The following is a 23,669-nucleotide window of genomic DNA, read 5'->3' on the forward strand; positions in this document are numbered from 1 at the left end:
AGATTCATTTGATTTAAACAAACTAACTCTCGAGGGCATTTCTGCCTTTGAGAGAGCTTGTTTTAGAAGGGCATCAGACTAGCCAAGTGCTCTAAATCTGGCATTCATTTGTGCAAGACACTGATCAAACTGAAGTTCTGCAAATACGTTTTAAACGCAAAGTTTCACCCAGCGGGATACTAGTAATTGTATGCTTGGGGTGCAGGCTGGTAGCATGCAAAGTAGTGTTCCCAGCCGTGGGCTTCCTGAAAAGTGTAGTCTCTATTTTGTCACCTTTAAAATAAACTTTCACATCCAAGAACTCAATTTCTTGTTGGCTCATTTTGGATATGAAATTCACATTTAAAGAATTAACATTGATCTCTTGTACAAATACAGCCGCTTCCTTTGCATCTCCTTCCCATAAGATGAACACGCCATCTATGTAGCGGAGGTATTTGACTATCTTTTCATTTACCCCAGTGTGGTGTTCGACATTCAGAACCTGTTCCTCCCACCAGCCCACGAGTAAACACGCGTAGCTGGGGGAGAAACAGGATCCCATTGTGACTCCCCTAAGCTGTCTCCATACATCCCTTCCATACAAGAAAAAGTTGTTATGGAGACACCAGTCTATAAGGCTAAGAATAACCTTGTTATGCTGAAAGTACTCCGCCGGGCGCTTGCTTAGAAAATACTCAATAGCATGGGCCTACACTGTGTGCGATGCTGGTGTAGAGGGACTCTACATCTAAGGCAATCAGTAGCATGTCATTATTCCACTCAAGATTCCCAATCTTCTATAGAAAGTCGCCAGTATCTTTAACAAAACTAGGCAACGCCTTCACCATAACCTGTAGGAAAAAATCTATGTATCTCCCTACCTGTTCACTAGCACTTTTAATAGCCGAGATAATAGGTCTCCCAGGATTGGGATACAAGCGTTTGTGAACCTTAGGTATAAGATAGAATACAGGGAGTACGGGAAAATCATTGTACATGAATTTAAATTCCTCCAAGGATAATAAACCCTCCCTGCGCCATTTATGCAAAAATTTAAGATTTTGTGGGTGGTCTTTTCATAGCAAGTCTTGTCGTTTAACTGTCGATAAGCTTCCACATTGTAATTCTTTTTAGGCCATAGAACAACATTGCCACCCTTATCTGATGTTTTGATTACAATATCTGTGTTGTTACTCAGTTTTTAGGGTGGTGATGGAGCGGACTTTCAGATTTATTTCTGAAAAGTTTGTGACAAATGAAACTCTCATGATTTTTATTTTTTAACTAATGTGTGTCGCATGATTTGTACGTTTACTGACTCAACCTAGAGTAATATACACCATCATAAACACGCGGGTATAACCATTTGTGCTCTTGTCATGTTTGTCGTTTTGCTTTGAATAATATATTTACTTTGTCTCTTGTTTTGTTACTTATTAACTGCAGCTGTTTTGAAAATAATAGCATGTGCATTCTTTTAAATGTGCTTTTGTTCACGTATTATTGTCTCATGTGTATGTGTTTGTTTATTTGTTCGTATGCAAAACTAGCTTACATAGCTAATGGGTTAATTTTAGTAGCGGGGGTGGGTAACAGAATAATTATCATTTCTTGAATTAATTATTGTCTTGTGTTTCCTTGCATACTAGACTAACCCTCATGCAAAAAGGCTTGTGGCCTACTTCTAAAATGGACGTCTGAAAAGCTTAGCCAAAGTGGGCCTTGCACAGCTACGCTGGAATGTGAAAATGTTTTTCTACATTAATTCTTGGAGAAAGGCTTGCAAATAAATGCTGTGTGGAAGCTTAGGACATTTGGTTCAGATTGCTTCATGGTCAAGGCCGTACTTGTCGTTCGGCAGCGGAAAAGCGTGAGCGGACGAAGGAAGTTTTGCTTTTTGTTAAATGTTTCTTTCTTCAGAAATTGCCGGTGACTTGCTTAATAGACAATGGCACTTTTGAAAACGTGACTCTGGCTACCTGAGAGTCGGATGATGACCGCATCGAAAGACATTCATCGATCAATGAAATCTTGTTCTGCTCGAATATTTGTATTCTTTTAGTTAGTTTAGATAGGAAAATACTATAAGAATTGCCCCCTTGCTAAGAGCACTGTTCGATCGATCCTGTGCTCCAGAGACGCTGCCAGATTTCTCATTCACGTAAGACTTGGAGATTTTACTTTACTCACAGGTTTTTCCTTCCTTCAGCTAAGTTAGGGAAATAGGTTATGGAGAAATAAATAAATAACTGTTTGAGCTTTACTCATGCTGATGTTGGTTCTTTGAATTTGCTAATCATTTGTGCCACTAATGAATTAAGTTGCTGAAATAAAAATTGCTAATAAAAGAGAAATGCTTCTGCTTTGAAATAAAATTTATAAAATAGATTTTGAAATGACAAGCTGGTCTTGATCGTTACTTTGATTTACCATTAGTTAATCCATTGCCTATTAAATGTGACTTAATTAAAGTGTTTGCTAGATTAAAATAATTAGGTCACATGATTCAGTAGGTCAGAATACAAGTCTCTGTCAAGAATGGGCCTAGTGAAAATTTTATAAATAAATGGTGAGTATCCTGGTGTAGAGTTTGCATATATGAGACTGAATTTTTTTAGACCCGCTGGATCAAATTCCTGGTAGCAGAGTTCGGTTACTATGGTAACATACATGTTACATGGTAATTACATAGGATACATGTTTAACACATGTTAAGTTTTGTCTAGATGTTATATGTTTGTTGTTAGGTTTTTCCAGCAGTGTGAAAAGCCGGCAGAGTAGTGTGACAAGTGAAGTTACACAGTTCATTTGTTCCGTTTCAAAATAGGGGTACAGAAATATCACTAAGTGTTGTGGTCGTACAACACAAGTTTAGGTATTTAGATATATGATAGTTTGCATGAATAGTGAGGATTGACTATGAAATTGTAACATTGAGTATAGGGACTTGGAGCCCGTTTTAAAACTCATTGTGAAAAGAATAGTAGGATTTTCTGAACTTGTGTGAAGGGTAAGATAGCTTTTTCTTACTGGCATAACAGGGATTCTATTGGTTGGTTAAAGTCCTACTGAAGAATTCATGTATATATGGATAGGTTTCTCTTTGTATGAAAGTGTATGAAAGCTGAAAAATTATTTTTATGAAAATAGCGTCGTCTGTTTCATGTGAGAGAAATTTCTGAATGTTTGATAAAACTATTACTTTGTTAGCGAATCGGACTAAAAATGGTTTGTTTTATGTAGTTATTAACTAAAATTCTTCGAAAGGAAGTGGTTAAAATGGCGCTGTGAAAATATTTTGTAAGGGAGGGGTGAATTACGGAGAGACACTGACACGCGCAGCTTCGCTGCAGCGGCAGTGTACATCACAGGGTTCACGCAGTGATTGGCTGACATACGTCACAGCAAGCGCGCTGATTGGCTCACGTAATCAAATCGAGCTGTTAGCTGATTGGTCATTTCTGAAAACTGGTTTCTCATTGGTTGAGCAAGGTAGTGACGTAGCTTAACCTGCTTGGCTTGTTGGTGAGTTTCGCGCATGGATTGGTTAGAACAGCGGAACAACAGAAAAATTATTTACAATCTTTTCTAAGCTTTACAAATTAATTTTAAAACATGAGTTATTGGTATAAAGAAGAGAAAAAGCCTTCATGGATTCAGAAAATTAAAAATTTATTTAATCCGGACAAGAAAATTAAAGCGCGTGGTGGAAAATTGCTTCATAAGTATTAAACACCTGCAGCACATATGGAAGGAGAATACGGATATCATACCGTTCTCTGGTTTGAAAATTGGATGCAATATACTAAGGGAGACAGTGTTTTAGCCTGGCCGGGGGATGGGTCATTTAATGTTAAAGTTCTAAGAAACTTAAGAGATAAAATGATGGCTCTTTCACCAAGACCGAGACCCACTCAATTTGAAGCCTTAGTTGAATGGGAAATTGAAATGATGGAGCTTGAGTGAGAAAATTGAGGAACACCAAGGAGTTTATATTAAGAAACTCATCAGGAAAAAGTACGCCGTTGGAGGAAAGGAGATAGGCAGGAAGGACTATATCCAGTATTAGAAATGGTTTTAAAATCTGGTCAAAAGAATTCTCAAGAGAAAGGTAAATTAGATCAAGAACTTGATGCAGTTTTAGAGGATATGTTAAACAGTCCTCCGCCGTATCAACAACCAGGTTGTTCACATTCTACTCCAAGAAGTTTTCCAGGTGTTTCTCCTTCTGCACCTAGGGAAGTTGAGGATTCACCCAGGTTTATGAGACTACCTGATAGAGAAAGGTCATGGAGTAAAACAAGATCCCCGAGAGAAAATTCAAATTCTAGAAATAATATTCAGAAGGATATATAAATGATAAAAGGACTCTGCCTGATATTCCAAATATAACAGATTATCTAAAAGCAAAGGGAGAATTAATTCAACAATTGACAAAAGGCATGGAAGCAGTGACAGTACCAGTTACAATTGGTCCTGTTGTACCAGTTTTTGATCAAAATGAGAACAGGCAGTCAATAATAGCAAATCCTTTGAATGCAGAGATTCAGAAAGTGGCTGAAAATTTTTATTCTGAATTAACAGAGATTCATAAAGATAAAATTATGCCAAATTTAACTTTAAATCAAGGATTGTCAAATGTCACACCATCAGTTGCAGAATCAGATTCTGGCTCTGTAAATAGAACAGAGTTAACACAAATTCCTTAATCAAGACAGCTTGATATTGCTAATTTAAAAGCAGATTTAGAAGAATTGATTACTGGCACAATTGGTACAGATTGTTTGAAACAATATCAGGATGATGAATTGCTTTTTATATGTTAGAGTATACAATGGAAAACGAAGAATAAATATGAACAGTTTGAAGAGGTGGCTGCTGAATTGGAAATAGATTTAACTCGTCAGAAACAATTACAAAAGCATTACAGAGTGGATTTTTCTGAAAGGGACATAGAAAATCTTAATACTACTGGCAGAATGACTCACATAAAAGAATTAATTGTATTCCTGAAAAGATTAGGTGATTTAAGCAAATGGAGAGTTGAATGGACAAAAAAGAGAGAAGAAGAAAAGAGGGACAGGGGAGAAGTTTTTGGTGAATTTCCAATGAGAGAAATAGCTGGTGGAGGTTATGTTCATGGTCCATGGACAAGACAGGATATATTACTATTTACAAATGATTTCCCAAGACTCAGAGAAAAGCTAGTGGAATGGTATCGCCAGGTAGACAGGTTTATTAAAGTTTCCAAAGTTCTGTGGATTGATCTTGATGGTTTCTTTGACATTGTTGTCCCGTCAGATCTTTGGACATAATGCAAAATTTCTGTGGGTTGGCCCAAGGGGGAACCACAAAGGCATAGAGTAACAGGTGCTCCTTCAGACACTGTCATGGATTTCTATGACAAAGTAATTGTCTGGTTGAAAGATAAAATTCCTGCAAAAGAAATAGATTGGGTTAAAATTGACAGAACCAACCAGGAACCAAAGGAATCAGTTCATTCTTATTATGAAAGATTGCTTCTGGTATTTAAACAATACAGTGGCTATGAGAAATTAAGTGAAAGCGACATGAGCCATTTCATTTATAGATTTGTTTATGGCCTGAGACCTGAAATAGGGGACATGATTAGGACTGGAATAGTTGGCTGGCAAGCACTTTCAGTTGATGACATCCTGAGAAAAGCAAAATATTGCAGTGATGAGATAGATGCTAAGCAGAAGAAACTCAAGGAAAAGGCAATGTGGGCGCAAGTGAAAGTAGCTGAGCAACAGATAGCAGCTTTAGAAAATAAAAATTTTCAGCAGAATCAGAATCCTGGTAAGTTTAAAGGAAATTTTACGAATAAGCCAAAATTTAATATAAACATTGAAGAATTGAAACAAAAGCTACCCTGTTTTAATTGCGGGGAAATTGGACACTGGAAGCGAGAGTGTAAAAATCCACCCAGAAATTTAAAGAATTCATCATTAAATCCACAGATGCAGAATGAGATAAATCAGCAGCAACAGCAACAGCTTCAGCGACAGTTAAATGAAATAAGTCAGCAGCAACAGCTACAGCGACAGTTAGTGAATCAGCAGCAGAATCAATTTATTCAGCAAAGCCAAATTTCCACAGCCATCTTTGCCAAATTGCAGAAATACACAAAGATACAATCCGGAAACAGGTTTCTGCGGAGCTGAACAGGTAAAAAGATCACAAAATGTGTCAAATGTTTCTCAACAATTTTGGTTAAAAGAAAACGAGAGCAGTGATTCGGAGGATTGCTCATGACGGTGCCTGAGAGGGGAAGAAGAGTGTGTACTTGGAGCCACTCTAGAGGTAGATCAGTCAGGTCAATTTGTAAATGGTAAGGTGAATGATAAAGATATCATTTTTCTTGTGGACACTGGTGCTACCCGTTCTACTGTTAGGTCAGTGAAAATTGAAAATCTTCCTCTCTCGGGTGATACAATCCAGGTTGTTGGTGTAGCAAACCAGCATATTAAAACTAATCTGACAAATCCTGTAGATGTAGAAATAGGAAATTACAAAGACAAACACAGATTTATTGTCTGTAACAGCAGTCCTGTTAACCTATTAGGTAGGGATCTGTTGTGTAAGATGAATTGTAAAATATACTGTTCACCTGAAGGTATTGAGCTTCAAACCTTAGAAGAAGATGGGTTGTACAAATTGACATTGTTAATGGTTGATGAAGAAAATAAAATGTTTCCTGCTTTTGATAAACATAATTTACCAGAAGAACTGAAAGAAGCAGTGATTCCAAAAATTTGGCATTTGACAGGTGATGAAATGGGTTTAATGAAACATGTAGACCCAGTTAAAATTACTGTAAGGCAGGGAATAGATTTTCCAAATGTTCCTCAGTACAAAATGAAACCTGAAACAATTGAAGGGGTAATTCCTGTCATTGAGAAATACATTACGCAAGGATTTTTAAAATAAATTGAAAGCAGCCCATGTAATTCACCGATTATGGGTATTAAAAAGCCAAACGGAACATACGGAATAGTTCAGGACCTGAGAAGAATTAATAAAATAGTTGTTCCTTGCTGTCCAGTTGTACCAAATCCAGCAGTAATTCTATTTCAGATTCCACATGATGCAGAATGGTACAAGGTCATTGACCTGTGTAATGCCTTCTTTACAGTTCCTTTACATCCAGATAGCCAGCAGATTTTTGCATTTCGGTTCCAGGATCGAAAATTAGCATGGTGTCGTATCCCTCAAGGGTATACAGAGAGTCCATCTATTTTTAATCAGTTGTTTAAAAAGTCCCTGGAAGATCTAAAATTGCCTGGAGAGTCAACATTAGTGCAGTATATTGATGACCTTCTTGTCGCAGGTAAAACAAGAGAAAATTGTGTGACTGACACCATTACACTTCTGAATCGTTTGGCAGATGAAGGGCATAAAGTGTCTCCTGCAAAACTACAGTTTTGCAAGCAAGAGGTTAAATACCTACATCACAGGATTGCGAAAGGAATTAGACAAGTGACAATTGAGAGAATAAAAATGATTCGAGCAATACAGCCACCAACAACTCAGAGACAGATCAGAATGTTTCTAGGAATGGTTGGTTATTGTCGCCAATGGATTTGTGGGTTTTCAGTTATTGCAAAACCATTACAAAGATTAACAAAAGCAGACATTAAAGATCCAATTGTCTTGACAAAAACAGAATTAGAGGCTTTTGAAAAGATAAGGAAAAGTCTTTGTGAAGCACCTGCGCTAGGTATGCCAGATTATAACAAAGAATTTGAACTGTATTGCAGTGAAAGAGAAGATTGTGCTTTATCAGTTCTAATTCAGAAACATGGAAACATGAGAAAACCTATAGCTTACTTTTCAGCTGTCCTTGATCCTGTTGCAAAGACTTTGCCAGGTTGCTTACAAGCAGTGGCTGCAACAAGTGTAAGTCTTGAGCAAAGTGAAGGAATTATAATGGGGTTTCCTGTAAAAGTATATGTACCTCATTCAATTGAAACACTTCTTACTAGAAGTAAAACACAACACCTGTCTAGCAATAGATTAACGAAATATGAAAAGGTTATTCTGGGATCAGATAATGTATCTATTGCGAGATGTCTGAATCTCAATCCAGCCACACTTTTGCCAGATGTGACTCCTGATGATGATGATGTAGAACATGAGTGTTTGGATGTTCTAGAATACTGCACCAAACCCAGGAAGGACATTAAAGATATACCTTTACCAGAGTCAGATATTGTTTACTTTGTGGATGGCTCTTGTTTAAGAACAGATGAGGGCATCCTGAGAGCAGCATATGCAATCTGTACAGTTTCTGAAATAGTTGAGGGTTCAACTCTTGAAGGAATTCGTTCAGCACAAATAGCAGAAACGGTTGCTTTAATTCGTGCCTGTGAAAGAGCTGAAGGGAAAAAAGTTACCATAGTGACTGATAGTCAGTATGGTTATGGAGTGGTTCATGATTATGGGCAGCTCTGGTCTCAAAGAGGTTATTTAACCTCTGCAGGGACTCCGATCAGAAATGCAAAATTGATTAAAAGACTAATTGATAGCATTCAATTACCAGAGAAAATAGCAGTAGTTAAATGTGGTGCACATAAAAAAGGTCAGGATTACATTACTAAAGGAAAAGCTTTCGCAGATGAGACTGCGCGTTACTGTGCAAAGAACAATCTTTCACTTAATCGGGAGAAAAATAATGAACATGTAATGAATTCTCTCATGCTAATATCTGTGGTAGAAACTTGGCAGGGAGTAAAAGATTTACAAGATGAGGCGAAAAATACTTGGCTCAAGGAAGATTGCAGACAGCGAGAGGAAGATGGAATTTGGGTTTACGAAGATGGAAGACCTGTTATTCCTAATTGCATGACTGCTGACATGGCACGGATGTACCATGGACCAGGTCATTTAGGAAGAGACACAATGATCAGACAGTTCAGAGAGACATGGTATAATCCAAAATTTAGGGTCATTGCAGAGTCACTTTGCCAGCGTTGTTTGATCTGTCAGCAAATCAATCCAAACAGAAAAACAGTGGCGAGCATGGGAACCATAGGTCGGGAGGGTGGTCCTTTTACCAGGTTGCAAATGGATTTCATTGACATGCCTCAACACAATAAGCTCAGGTATGTGCTTGTAATTGTCTGTTTGTTTTCAAGATGGGTCGAAGCTTTCCCAACTCGTCACAATGATTCAATCACTGTGGCAAAATTGCTTTTATAGGAAATCATACCTAGATATGGTTTTCCAGTAACTATTGAAAGTGATCGCGGAAGACATTTTGAAAACAGACTAATTGAACTAATTTGTGAAGCATTTGGCATCAAACAGAAGCTGCACTGTGCATACAGACCAGAGGCATCAGGTGTTGTAGAGCAGATAAATGGAACAATTAAAAACAGAATTTCAAAAATGTGTCTAGCTACAGGAATAAAATGGACAGATGCCTTCCACTTGTTTTGATGTCATTGAGAAGTACTCCAGACAAGAAAACAGGTCTTAGCCCTCATGACATACTTATGGGAAGAGTAATGAGACAGGCTCATATTCCGGTTGGAAAGTTGCTAGCAATAAATGACAGTGCAATTTTAGACTACTGTAAGCAACTCTCTGACGTGGTAACCTCTGTATTCCATCAGGTGGGAACAGATGTGATTTCAAAGGAAAAGGAGCAAGCTCATGATCTTTTGCCAGGAGATTGGGTCAGAACAAAGGTTCGTGAAAGAAGGAACTGTTTGGTACCCAGGTGGCAGAAAGCAAGGCAAGTAATTTTAGTGACAACTAATCCTGTCAAATGCAAAGGCTTGAAAAGGTGGGTGCATGCTAGTCATACCCTTCGTGTACCTGCACCAGATAACCCTGAGGAATACAGTGAAAAAACTACATCAGATTCAGATTCTGAGGAAGAAGAAAATCCTGAAAATCCAGATTCTGAAGATCGACAAAGAAGTCGACATCTGGAGGAATCAGAAGCAAGACAAGTATCAAATGAAAAGGAACTAGATATCGTCGCTGTTGATTCAGACAATGATGAAGATGTTCTAGAAAAAAGAACTGAAAAGGAAACTGTGTCAGAAGAGATTCAAGATCAGGAGAGTATTGAAAAGCAGATTGAAAGCTCTGAAAGCAGGACCAGAAATCCTGAAACTGGGAAGTTACAAGTAATTCCAGAAGAAGAAGAAGATGAATTGCCAAGTACCAGCTACAGAGATGTTGTTCCTAATGGAGTGAAACTGCTGAGTAAAGAAGTTCCTAGATACAGTATTGAAATCTCTGAAACTGACTCAGACGACAGTGATGAAGAATCAGAAATAAGAAAATTCAGAAAAAGGGCTTGGAAAGCTGAAAGTAATGAAATGGAGCCTAAAAAGAAACTTTTAAGAAAAGGTGATATTTGGCCTAGAGAAGATTTGAAATTCAAATTGGTCAACAAATCGAAAGAACAAGTCAATGAAATCACAAGTCAGAAAGGTGAAACAGACAAAAAGGGTCAAGTTGGAAAGAAAATTGAAGTTTTAAATAGAAAAAGTAAGAGACCATTGAAGCCTAATCAGAAGTATAAATCTCCAGAGTGGGCCTACTTGATTATCGCACCAATAGTTGAAATGAGCAGCAGTAGCCAAGAAGATTTGGAAGAAAACAGTGACAATGATTGAGGTTTAGTTACAATTAGGGTTAGGTTGGTTTTCTTTTTGGCATAAGGCTGAAGAAATTGTGTTAGGTGACACAAGGTCGAAGAAATTGTGTTAGCTGAATACTTTTATGGACGCAAGGTCGAGGAAAAGTTGTTAGAGGGTTTCTTAGATTTCTTTAAAAAAAAGAAATTTAAAAGGGGAGGGTGTGTGTTATTTGTGTTTTATTCAATTATACATACTAATTTCAGTTATACATACTAATTCTGGTAAAAAATTTAAATTATTTAAAAAAAATTGTTTTATTGAGTAAAATGCCTAACGCTGATAATTCTAGGTGTGCAATTCTTTGAAGATGTTGCAAAATGTCTTCTATTTGTGTTATTTTGATTATTTTAGTTTGGTTAATTTTAGCAGTCATTTTCCCTTTTGGAATTGACAAAGAGCATTTTAGAGTAAATATAACAAGCAAAACTGAATCAAAACAAATTGATCATGATGTTGCAGGCAAAACTAACAGAACCATTAAGCATAAACCAGATGTCCATCAGGACAGATCAGTTGGGGATTTTTCTTCTAATTAATTTTCCAGACAACTTTCAAAATATGTTAGAGTCATGGATGTTAAAGATTGTTACGTATGTGTTAAGCTTCCTACTTCTGTTTCTGAAGGGGTTAAGTACAATATGCTTCCCCTTACTTATGGAATTACCTGCAGTGTTATATCGAGCTTGTTCTATCAAACTGGTCGTCTGGAATACTATTATTCAGACTATGATGAGATTTTTGCTAATTTGAAAGTTGTGAACAGTCTTAACAAAGTTAAGCCTGCCAAACAAATGAGGGAATTATTCCTGGTTACTAACGAATTAACTTACGAATATGCGTTTAAGAATAATTTAACTTGCAAAATGAGGGATGAAGAAAAATATTTCCTTGATCAGGTTGAGGAGAGAAGAGCAATTTATAAGAGGAATGAAATGCTGAAACAGACTAAATCAAAATTTTGGCAGATAGAAGATGAAAAACGTAATGGTGAAAACAGATTTTCTGCCATCCATATAGATGAACCAGTTAGTGGAAAGCTTTGTATCAGAAGAGATAATACGCTCAATGATAACTATTTTGTTGGTGCTAGTCAACGTGAAGACACTTATTGAATTATTGGGGGTTGGGGATTTAAAGGTGGCAAAGACCCAATTTTCCCAGGGATTTATTTTGTTTGTGGTAGTAAAGCATATTTTAGTCTTCCTGACCATTGGTATGGCACATGTTACCTTGGTCTTGTTTTTCCTAAAATTTTTCATGTTGACAGAAATTAAAAAGAATCATTCGAAATTGGCAAACACCTGAATAGGATGGAAAGGGAAAGTTTTTCAGAAATCATGGGGGATATATTTGGTGCAATAATTCCTATGGTGGGAATTACCTTGAATGCAATAAAGATCAGGAAGGTTTCCACAATTGTTGATAGACTGTCCACTGATACTGCAAGTGGTTTCCAGTTGGTCCATACAGAGCTCATTGCTACCAGAAGCATGGTTATGCAAAACCGGCTTTCCCTAGATATTCTTTTAGCAAAAGAGGGAGGAGTCTGTGGGATTTTGCATGTTCAGCACTGCTGTACATATATCCCAGATAAAAGCCAGAATATTGAATCATTAATTAAGAATATTACAGAATTTCATACAGAAATAGAACCTATGGAAGATGACAGTTTTTCTGAACGTTTGGCAAAAAGATTCAGGGCAATCAAGGAATGGTTTGCTGACATTGGCAGTTCAATCATTGGCAAAGTACTCTATCCTGCTATAGTTATTGTTATAGTGACACTTCTGTTAAAAATCTGTTGCATGATTCACAAAAGAAAAAAGCATGTGAGGGAAAAGAAGAGGATTTACAAGCTCAGAAAGGCTCAGGAGAAGGAGATTGAAATGGATGAGTTCCGTAGGACTCAAAATGATAGTTCCAGACAAAGACAGACTGATGAGACAGGAGTTTAGGCTTACTAATTCTGAGAGAAATCATTATATGTCATTTATAAAAGTAAAAATTTAGTATACATTTTTGGGTTTTGTTTGGTGATTTTAAAATCACCAGAGGAGGGAGTTGATGGAGCGGACTTTCAGATTTATTTCTGAACAGTTTGTGACAAATGAAACTCTCATGATTTTTATTTTTTAACTAATGTGTGTCGCATGATTTGCACGTTTACTGACTCAACCTAGAGTAATATACACCATCATAAACACGCGGGTATAACCATTTGTGCTCTTGTCATGTTTTGAATAATTCATTTACTTTGTCTCTTGTTTTGTTACTTATTAACTGCAGCTGTTTTGAAAATAATAGCATGTGCATTCTTTTAAATGTGCTTTTGTTTACGTATTGTTGTCGCATGTGTATGTGTTTGTTTATTTGTTCGTATGCAAAACTAGGTAACATAGCTAATGGGTTAATTTTAGTAGAGGGGGTGGGTAACAGAATAATTATCATTTCTTGAATTAATTATTGTCTTGTGTTTCCTTGCATACTAGACTCACCCTCATGCAAAAAGGCTTATGGCCTACTTCTAAAATGGACGTCTGAAAAGCTTAGCCAAAGTGGGCCTTGCACAGCTACGCTGGAATGTGGAAATGTTTTTCTACATTAATTCTTGGAGAAAGGCTTGCAAATAAACGCTGTGTGGAAGCTTAGGACATTTGGTTCAGATTGCTTCATGGTCAAGGCCGTACTTGTCGTTCGGCAGCGGAAAAGCGTGAGCGGACGAAGGAAGTTTTGCTTTTTGTTAAATGTTTCTTTCTTTGGAAACTGCCGGTGACTTACTTAATAGACAATGGCACTTTTGAAAACGTGACTCTGGCTACGTGAGAGTCAGATGATGACCGCATCGAAATACATTCATCGACCAATGAAATCTTGTTCTGCTCGAATATTTGTATTCTTTTAGTTAGTTTTAGATAGGAAAATACTATAAGAATTGCCCCCTTGCTAAGAGCACTGTTCGATCGATCCTGTGCTCCAGAGACGCTACCAGATTTCTCATTCACGTAAGACTTGGAGATTTTTCTTTACTTACAGGTTCTTCCTTCCCTTAGCTAAGTTAGGGAAATAGGTTATGGAGAAATAAATAAATAACTGTTTCAGCTTTACTCATGCTGATGTTGGTTCTTTGAATTTGCTAATCTTTTGTGCCACTAATGAATTAAGTTGCTGAAATAAAAATTGCTAATAAAAGAGAAATGCTTCTGCTTTAAAATAAAATTAATAAAATAGATTTTGAAATGACAAGCTGGTCTTGATCGTTACTTTGAGTTACCATTAGTTAATCCATTGCCTTTTAAATGTGACTTAATTAAAGTGTTTGCTAGATTAAATAAATTAGGTCATATGATTCAGTAGGTCAGAATACAAGTCTCTGTCAAGAATGGGCCTAGTGAAAATTTTATAAATAAATGGTGAGTATCCTGGTGTAGAGTTTGCATATATGAGACTGAATTTCTTTAGACCCGCTGGATCAGTGGCATAATCTCTTTGTTGTTGGTTAAATTTCATACCCTTACCAACAGTAGATCTATGGAGTTGCTTGATCTCATTGGTTACACAATCATGGAATGTATCTATAGTACCTTTCACAGCCAGAGGTACAAAACTGGATTTACTTCTGAATGGAGTTAGCCCGCTCCCTTTTGTAATTTATACATTTTATTCAGTCTCGCTTGTGTGCTTAAGTTAATGTCCGGGCCACAGGGCTGAAAGTCTGTGGCATCATGCAGGTTATGGAGCGCCAAAAGGAGAGGGACGTCCCCCGCAGTAATCCCAGCACCGTTCACAGAGGCTCCAGTTAGCGGGACTTCAGACTCTGTAGTTCCTTTTAATTTTAGGATGGAAAATAATTTTTTCAATTTTAATTTCCGGATGAAACGGAAAACATCTATCCTAGTGGCTGCATAATTAAACGACTGTTTCGGGCAGAAATTTAAGCCTAGTGACAATAGCTGTTGTTCTGCCAAAGTTAGTGTGACATCGGATAAATTGATGAGAGAATTGTCACTTACTTGTATTTTTTCTGCCACTTCGTTTGAGGCTTCTTTTTTTGCTGTTGCTTTTTTAACACAGATGCGTCTCCTTTCCCGTCTTCTTTTATTTCGGCGATTTTTGTTTGATTCTTTAGTCATGGTCTCAATGTATCCAGTATTTCTTTGACTAAAAAATCCAATTCCTCTTCCAAGTTCAGAATAGGTGCTGCTTGTATTGTGGAGTCCGTATCAGAATCTCTCCTGGAACTGTTCGTGAGTGAGATGGAATCTATGCTAGAGGGTTCTTCTTCCAGGATGTTAGATGATTGGTGGTTTTCACTCCTTTCTAACTGTATTGTTGCCGTTTCGCCACACTGAATTTGCGAGTGAACGTGAAGATTTGGCCCTGTTCATAGTCGGCCTGATCTCTGGCAAATTTGAGTACTTTACAGGTTTTAATTTTATTTTCATGTTTTTTCAAACGTTCAGCCATAGTATCATTTAATTTTTTCACATCCTCTGTATCTCCGATTTTGGCAATTTCGTTGTTTAGCCTCTCTATTTCTTTCAAAACCTTATCTCTGTCGATGGCTGCATACTTGATTAAAATGTGCACCAAGTTTATAGAGCCTGAGAGGTTGCTATGTCCCCACTCCTTTAGCATTAGGGGATTAGGCTTGTCAAAACTCGGAGCCAGCATTGTTCTCAATCCTCTTGGCACTCTCCCTGCATCAGCGTATTTAGATAGCGAATAATACTCCCACCATTTAGTGGCTTCAAGTTTTTTTTTTTTCACCAGGTCTCTAAATAGAGTTTTGATGTTCGTTTCCTCATGTGCTTCATTTCGATTCGTGGCATTAGTGGAACCGGCGGCAGCCGCTACAATGTTCCTAAAAAGTTCTTCCGCCTCTGCTGCTCGAGCGCGGACAGCTTCTGCCGACATTCTGCTGAACACCTGCACCTTTCGATTAAAGTGAATGTAGCGCCAACTATCCCCTGATAGCTACAACTTCGCTTATAATGCCGATCTCACTTAACCTTCCCACCTCCACTCTGCCATGCAGTCTCACCGCGTTGTGGTGTGTACTCCGATCTCCCCTACATTCTCCGACCCAGGTGCAGCTCGCTTCCTCCTTACTAGCGGTGAAACCAATTCTCGGCTGTGTGAGGGGGCGTTTTCCGTAGTTCCCGATAGGATCCAAAAAACAAAGGTGGTTTGAAGAAAACGCCAACTTGTGAAAAGGGGGTCCGTAAGCAGAAGCAAACCAACTACTGCCGTCATATGCAAAAGACAAACTCCACACGCCTCCTCCAATCACCCAGATTGGCGAAGCAAAGGAGAAACGGACCACAGGATCTGGCTTCAGAAGAATTTAATGTGCAGGTGAAGCAACAACAGCACGACGCGTTTCGGGCCCGTGGGCCCTTGGTCACATGTAAAGTTGTTACAATAATTTTTTTCATTTTTTAAATGCTAGTGAATAAACACCACGCCCCCTTAGTGCCTAGTCATTAGAATCACCTGACCATAGACATAAAAGACACACTTAGTCAGTCAGTCAATCGATCGGTAAATATTCCTGGTTCCATTTTAAACAAAACATAAATGTTCAAACAGAAAAATAAGAAACTGTACAAAATATATGTGCAATATTTGTATATATATATATATATATATATATACATATATATATATATATATATATATATATATATATATATATATATATATATATATATATATATATATATATATATATATATATATATATATATATATATATATATATATCCCAAGAGCTCCGATTTCCTGATGCTGTTTCCTTACAGGCAAAGAAGCGGATACGGACCACAAAGTCTGTGCAGGTTAGTTTATTTTCGTGCAGCAAGTCGCCATGACGCGTTTCGGCCCCTCCCACGGGCCTTGATCACATGACAAAGGGAAAGACTTTGCATTGGTTTAAGTATATTTACAAGTTGTTGACATTTGCCATTGACGTGAACTGGCATATAAATACAATTAACATAGACAAAACACTGCATATATTAAAGACTACAACTATGTCTTCAATGTTGTTTCGTCTAACGATGTTGTTTGCGATAAATATACTTAATGCTCGCAAATTAAAATACATTTTAGTCGACATAGGTTCCAGTCAAAATACAGTTTTTACGTCCATGTATAAAACCAATCTCTCAATAAAGTGAATACATGTGCAAAAAAAGTGCAAAAAATCAGTGCAAGATAGATGAAGTAAATCTTAAAATAATGCAGCAGCAAATATTTACAGCATACTAGATCATTGGCAAATAATTCAGCCCAATACCTGTCTAAATACATCCAGACATTCCTAGTGGACCAATAAATAATACATACATTTTGGAAAACAAAATTGGAGCCCCAATGTTGTTGAGTTCAAATGGACAAGTTCTCTGATATATGAAAAATAATAAAGTGCAAGTGCTTGACAGATCTAACACATGGATCAACACCTGTAGTGGTTGGATCTCAAAGTGTATATGACTTTGAGTAGAAATATCGGTATGAATACCCTGGTTTTGCAAGAAGGGGAATTATAACGTTTTGTAAATTAAATACGATTATTGCCAGCTGGTAGGAAATAAACCCTACCTGCCGAGAGTGTATCGTAAGAAACCTATATGTCTAAACAACTATACAACCAAATTATTACACAACAAATATAAATAAGCTAAGCAATAAATTCCTATATTGGATAAAATAGCAGCCTAAAAAATATTATTGTATAAATAATTGATGTAAAATTTGTATGCAAAAAGGTTAATAGAATCCTCATAAATAATCAATAAATAGAATATAATGTATAAAAAACCCCAATTACAAAAAAAGTCTGTTCTGTATAAAACCTACCACTGGTTTGAAATCATGTATAAAACTGTCAAAGGATCCAACTACATTTTAACATTAACATATTCAGAGGCATGTGAACAGATATTCTGTGACACTGAGACTCGATGGTGCTTGGTGTTCAACTCCAGAATATATCTGGTCTCAAGATGGTGTAGTTTTTCTTCTCTATTTCCGCCTATTCTACTTGCGGGAACAGAATCAATAACAAAATACCTCAAATCACGGCTTCTGGACTCATGTATAGATTTAAAATGCCTGGCCACAGGGTAAGTATTGTCTTGATTGTTTATTGCCCTGAGGTGTTGTAGTATTCTTTTATGGACTTGGAGCTTAGTGCTCCCTACATACAGTAGATTGCAAGGGCAGGTCAAGACATAAACAGCATATTCGGGTTTGCATGTAAGCAATCTACTGATCTTGTGTTCCTTTTGATCAAACAGGGAAAGATACGTTGTTTTATTTTCACCCTGCTGGCAGGCTTCACTTGACTTACAGTTGAAGAAGCCAGTATGTGTTTGCAACCAGTTTGATGATTCAATAACTTCTGGGCTGGTTTTGACTTGTTCATCTTTCATTGATCGTCCTCTACTATATGTTATTGATGGTCTTTTAGGTAGTTTTAAGCCTATTGTGGGATCACTTAGGACTAAGGGCCAATTTTTCCTAATAATAGATTCAATCTTTTTGTGTTGTTTACTATATTGGATAATGATTCTGAATTCCTTATTTATCTCATTGGTATTTGTTTCCATAGCCATGTTATTAGCACCATCTCCAATACCTAACAGATCTAGCCTATTTTTTTGCATAGATTTAGTAATAGCAGTATTTATGATCTTGTCAGAATAACCCCTTTCCTGAAATCTCTTTTTACTCTCATGTTGGGCTATTAGAAGATCACACTCTTTACTGTGGATGCGTCCTAGCCTCAACATTTCCCCGTAAGGGATACTGCTTACCAGATGTTTTACATGCGAACTGTTACCATGGAGTGTTGAATTTCCCGCAGTTGACTTACGGTGGAGCTTGATTTCAATTTTGTTGTTCTCAATAACAACCTCTGCGCCCAAGAAGCTCACTGATGTTGAACTTATATTAGCAGTGAAATGCAGCTAAGAGTATTGTCATTGATAATCTATTTTCATGGGCATGTAAGGATCCACCGAAACGCGTCGACATATTTTAATGAACTTTTTTATTGATGATTTTTTTAAACATATGTTTTTCCTGTATATGGCTGAACAGAAAATGCCTACTTGTTGAATGTATTGTATTAGGTTTGATGAAATCTGTATTTTGATATGAAAATAGTTGTATGACGAACTGGCAAGAATAAGAAGCACTTGTGTTTGCCACAGTTTGTAGTTTTGAACTCTGTTTTTATAAATATATAAATAAAATAACGACAACATTCTTCTTTGGCTGTGTAATTAACCTTATAGATTGTAAGTGCTTTTGTGGTTTCAGTTCTAGTGAAGGGCTCTCAATAAATGGATGGATGATTGGTGTGTCTAGTGAACTTTACATGCCCATGAAAATAGATTGCAGCGGGTAAGGGCCAGTACCATACTGTTGATTTAGGATTAGAGCAACCAAGGGAACTATTTATTTATTTATTTTTTTCTGACCCTGTTCCCTTGTGATTGTGAAAGGGTGACTCTCCTTCTTTTTTCTATATTGTCATTGATAGCCTCCTCAGCTGTCTTCAAACTCCCGTCCCATATCACAAATAAATGATCTATGAAACGTAGCCATGTTTTGACATCAGTGTTTATGGCCTCTTTGTGTACCGTCATGAGGACCAGCTCCTCCCACCAACCCATGTGAAGACATGCGTAGCTGGGGGAGAAGCTGGCCCCCATGGCAACAACTCGCAACTGCCTGTACAAAAGATTGTTAAACATAAACATGTTATTGTTCAAACAAAAATCAACCATTTCCAATAGCGTTGTGCTTTGTCATATTACCCAAAGATCTTTCCAAATAAAAGTCAAGCGCTCTTAAACCATCAGAATTTATGATACTTGTATAGAGTGAACTAACATCAAGGGCTATTAATAAGAAGTTAGGTTCCCAATTAATGTCCTTGATTTTGCGTAAAAAGTCACTTGTGTCACTCACATGTGATGGGATAGCTTTCACATGGTTTTGGGGGAAAAAATCCACATATTGGGAAGTGTGTTCAAGGCAACCATTTCTTTCTGATATAATGGGCCGGCCCGGCGGATTTCTCAAGTCTTTGTGAATCTTTGGTAAAAAATAAATAGTTGGTACTACAGAATTTTTTTTTTTTAGGAATTTGAATTCTTGTCCAGTAATGAGACCCTCCGATTTCCAATTGGACAGTTTTTTGCTGAAGTTTGTGTACATTGTTTTCAAATCAGTTCCGTTGCATCTTGTTATGTCATTTAATTGGCTGTGGGCTTCTTTAGTATACATCTCTTTGGTCATTAAAACAATATTACCACCTTTATCTGAGGCCCGAATTATAACTTTGTTATTTTTCTTCGATTTAGATATCAAGGTATTGTAGTCCGCCTTTTCCTTGTTATATTTTGATTTGCCTCTATGGATTTTAATATTGAATTCCTTAAGTTGGTCCGTCACTTGAACATGGAAAAGGTCGATCGAATCCTTTAACATGACTGGGTTAAAGGTTGATTTTGGTTTAAATTCAGTTAGTGGACAAGTAGTTAAAGTTAATAGCGATTTGGAATCTGTATTTGATGCGGTTGTGTGTTCATGTTGTGATCCAGATCTGTTGTCCAATGAATCTGCATTCCACAACTCCTGCATGTCATTAATAAGAGCTTCTGTTGTTTGTGTATGTTCAATGGTATTTGAGCCTTCATCCATCATTGTTATTACTGGGTCATTTTTGTCTGGATTATGATTTAGTACATAGAATTTTTTCAATTTGAGTTTTTGTGTACTTTTAAATATATCCAGTCTTGGTTTCACGTAGTTGAAATCGTATGCAGGGCAATATGTTAGACCCAAATTCAATATTTCCATTTCTCTGTTATTTAGTGTCACATCCAATAAGTTTACAATTGTTTTGTTTGTTGCTGAGGAAGTATCTATTTTCCTTTTCTCCAACCCCCTCTCTTTTTGCGAGTTGCTCCTGTTTCGTTTGGCCTTCCGCCGATATCCTCGTTTCCAGTTTTTGCTTGGCCATAGTTTGTTCTTTGCGTGCGGGTACGGAGGGTTTGCCTCCTGTCTTCGCATAAAAAAAAAGACAGCTCTTCATCCGGGGTGCGTTTGGGCATTCCTTGTCGGGTTATCCCTTCCCACTCTGATTCGCTGTCTGAGGCCGAACTCAGGTCTGATTGTGAGGTGCCTGACGATACTCCATCTGTCCTCGCACTTTTAGTCTTTGCTGTAACTGTTTTACGGTTATCTTTGTTGGTTCTGAACACTTCATATTTTTGGGAGAAGGTAAAGATTTGACCCATCTCATAATCTGTGTTGTCACGAAAGAACTTATAGGTTTTCCATTCTTTGATTTTATCTTCCTCCTTTTTCAACCTCGCAACCATTTCCTTGAGTAATTTCTGTTTTTCATCCAATTGATCCATTGCATCGATTTCCTCATTGATTTCAGCAATTTCCTCCAGTAGTGCTGCCCTATCAATGTCTGCATATTTTATTAAAATTTGCATTAGGCGTTTGGAGTAGTCCAAATTGCATTCTGCCCACTCACGCATCATTAGAGGATTTGGCGCCTCATAGCTCGGTGCAAGGAGGATACGAAGTCCCTGAGGGACTCTTTCCACATCCAAATACATTTGCAATGAACGTGACTCCCACCACTTACTTTGTTCTGACCGGCTATTCTTTTCCAATAATTTGAACTTGTCCTTTAGTGTCGTATTAGTCTCTCTAATATTGGTGTTGGTGTTGCTTTCTTTATTTTGTACCACTCTGGCCTCTTTGAACATTGATAGTGCTGCCAGTTATATATATATTTCTTTTCCACAAGATCCAGTAGAATGGGGCTCGAACTTACGGCGGTCCTGAACCGATCCCGTAAATCTTTTAAATTCGCCACACTTATTCCAATTCAAAGAATAAAGTTCAGGACACTTCCACAGTGCTCAAATGCTATTTATTGCAGACACGATAGCCTCAGACCAACGCGTTTCACCTTTATGGCTTTGTCACAGACCATGTCAAAACCGTAAAGGTGAAATGCGTCGGTCTGAGGCTATCGTGTCTGCAATAAATAGCATTTGAGCACTGTAGAAGTGTCCTGAACTTTATTCTTCGAATTGGAATAAGTGAATAAGTGTGGCGCATATATACATACATATATATATATATATATATACATATACATATATATATATATATATATATATATATATATATACATACATACATATATATATATATATATATATATATATATATATATATATATATATAATAAATACCAAAAACATCAAGGGCCTAATTACTATGTCGATCGGAAAGCCTCCAGCCGCTGGAGGCTCTCCGCCTGACATTGTAGGTTTAAAGTCCGACCACCATATTATAGCATTATAATGACAGCAGTCAGAGTTTAAACCAGCCGTCGTTCCGGCGGTCCAGTCGGAAAGGCCTCATAATCCCTTAAGGACGATGTTTCTGCTGTCGTGATTATGATGGAACTTTACGACAGCAGTTCCATATGACCCTGTCCGACATGGAACTGCTGTCGGAAAGTGTCTTTGGGGGCCTCGCAGGACCCCATCCCTACGCAGCCTTTGCATACTGTCCTGGGGGGCACCTGTGATGTCCCCTTCAACATCCCTGCACTTTGTGGCAGGCCCAGTGAAGGGCCTGCCACACGATGCAAAGATGTTTGGAAACAACCATTTTTCTATGGAAGCTTATGCTCAGGGCCAAAGCCAGAGGGTCATTTGGGGGTTGGCCAGCCCACGTTAGTCATTGCCCCCCCCCCAAATGACAGAGGCAGCTAGCCAAATATTTATGAAAAACTCAGTTTAAATTCAATTTATCCAAAGAAACTCCATTCTTATTTGAACGCATACAGTCTAATCGGAAAGAAACATGCTGAAGTTCAGAAGGTGAAAGAGCAATAGAAATTTCATTTCCATCTTGTTACTTTTGCTGCACATTCAAAGACTGACTTTAAATGTCAGGCTATATGTTGTGAAAAATTGCTGCTTATTCTTTTAAGTGGAGATGCTGTTTACTTTTCTTTCTCTGACTGCTAAGTGAGAGGATTTGGCAATGTTAACTATGCTGCAAGAAGGGCCGAATTGTGCAACAAGCTTGACTAAATTGTGCGGCAAAAAAACACAAATTCTGAAGCTTAATGCAGAACAATTTGTAAGAGTATTACTTCATTCTTTTTACATGTTACCACTGTCTGGGTAAGGGTTTAACTTCATAACTGCCAGTTCCACACTCAAATACAGCTATGAGTAACTGAGGGATGATCAATAAACCTTTGAGAAGGACTCTTCACTGAGCGAAAGCAGTTGTTGCAGCATTTGAAGTAACTTTTGATCTGTTTGAGCAAGAAACACTTATTTGTTAAAATCTGCAGATTATGCAGTAGATGATGGATTATGTGGAAATGCAGGAGATTAATTCAGCGGAAAATGCAGCAGAATCGCATAATTCCAGTACAGGGAGTATAAAAAGAACTACTAATGGATGCTCATTTTATTCACAAAAACATGAAAATACCTGTAAATTAACTGTACAGATATTTCAACATATATCAGCAGTTATGAAAGAAAAAATTAAGCGCATTTTGTTTTATAATTTTGAAGTGTGATGGAAATAAAAGATTTTAATAGGAACAAAGAAAACTTGGTGAAGCACAAATGATAAATATTGTATTACATTGTATTGCAGCATTTATATAACGCTTACTACTCCTTTTGTTTAGCACTGAAGCACTTATGTACGTGGGAAGCAATCTATGCCATATAGGGTGGTGTGTGGTTGGAAGGGTGTGTCGTCGTTTTTTGATCCTATGTGGGAAATGTTTCCATGTTGTGGATGATGACTACCAAGGTGCAGTTATCATGCATGTTATGGAATGCAGCACATTGCAGGGTGGTGAAGTGTGCAATGTAAGCTACACAAGTCCCAAGTTATGGGTTTTCAGTATGTTGGCAGCTTTGAACA

The sequence above is a fragment of the Lissotriton vulgaris genome, chromosome 7, assembly GCF_964263255.1.
Source record: "Lissotriton vulgaris chromosome 7, aLisVul1.2, whole genome shotgun sequence".
NCBI classification, from domain to species: domain Eukaryota; kingdom Metazoa; phylum Chordata; class Amphibia; order Caudata; family Salamandridae; genus Lissotriton; species Lissotriton vulgaris.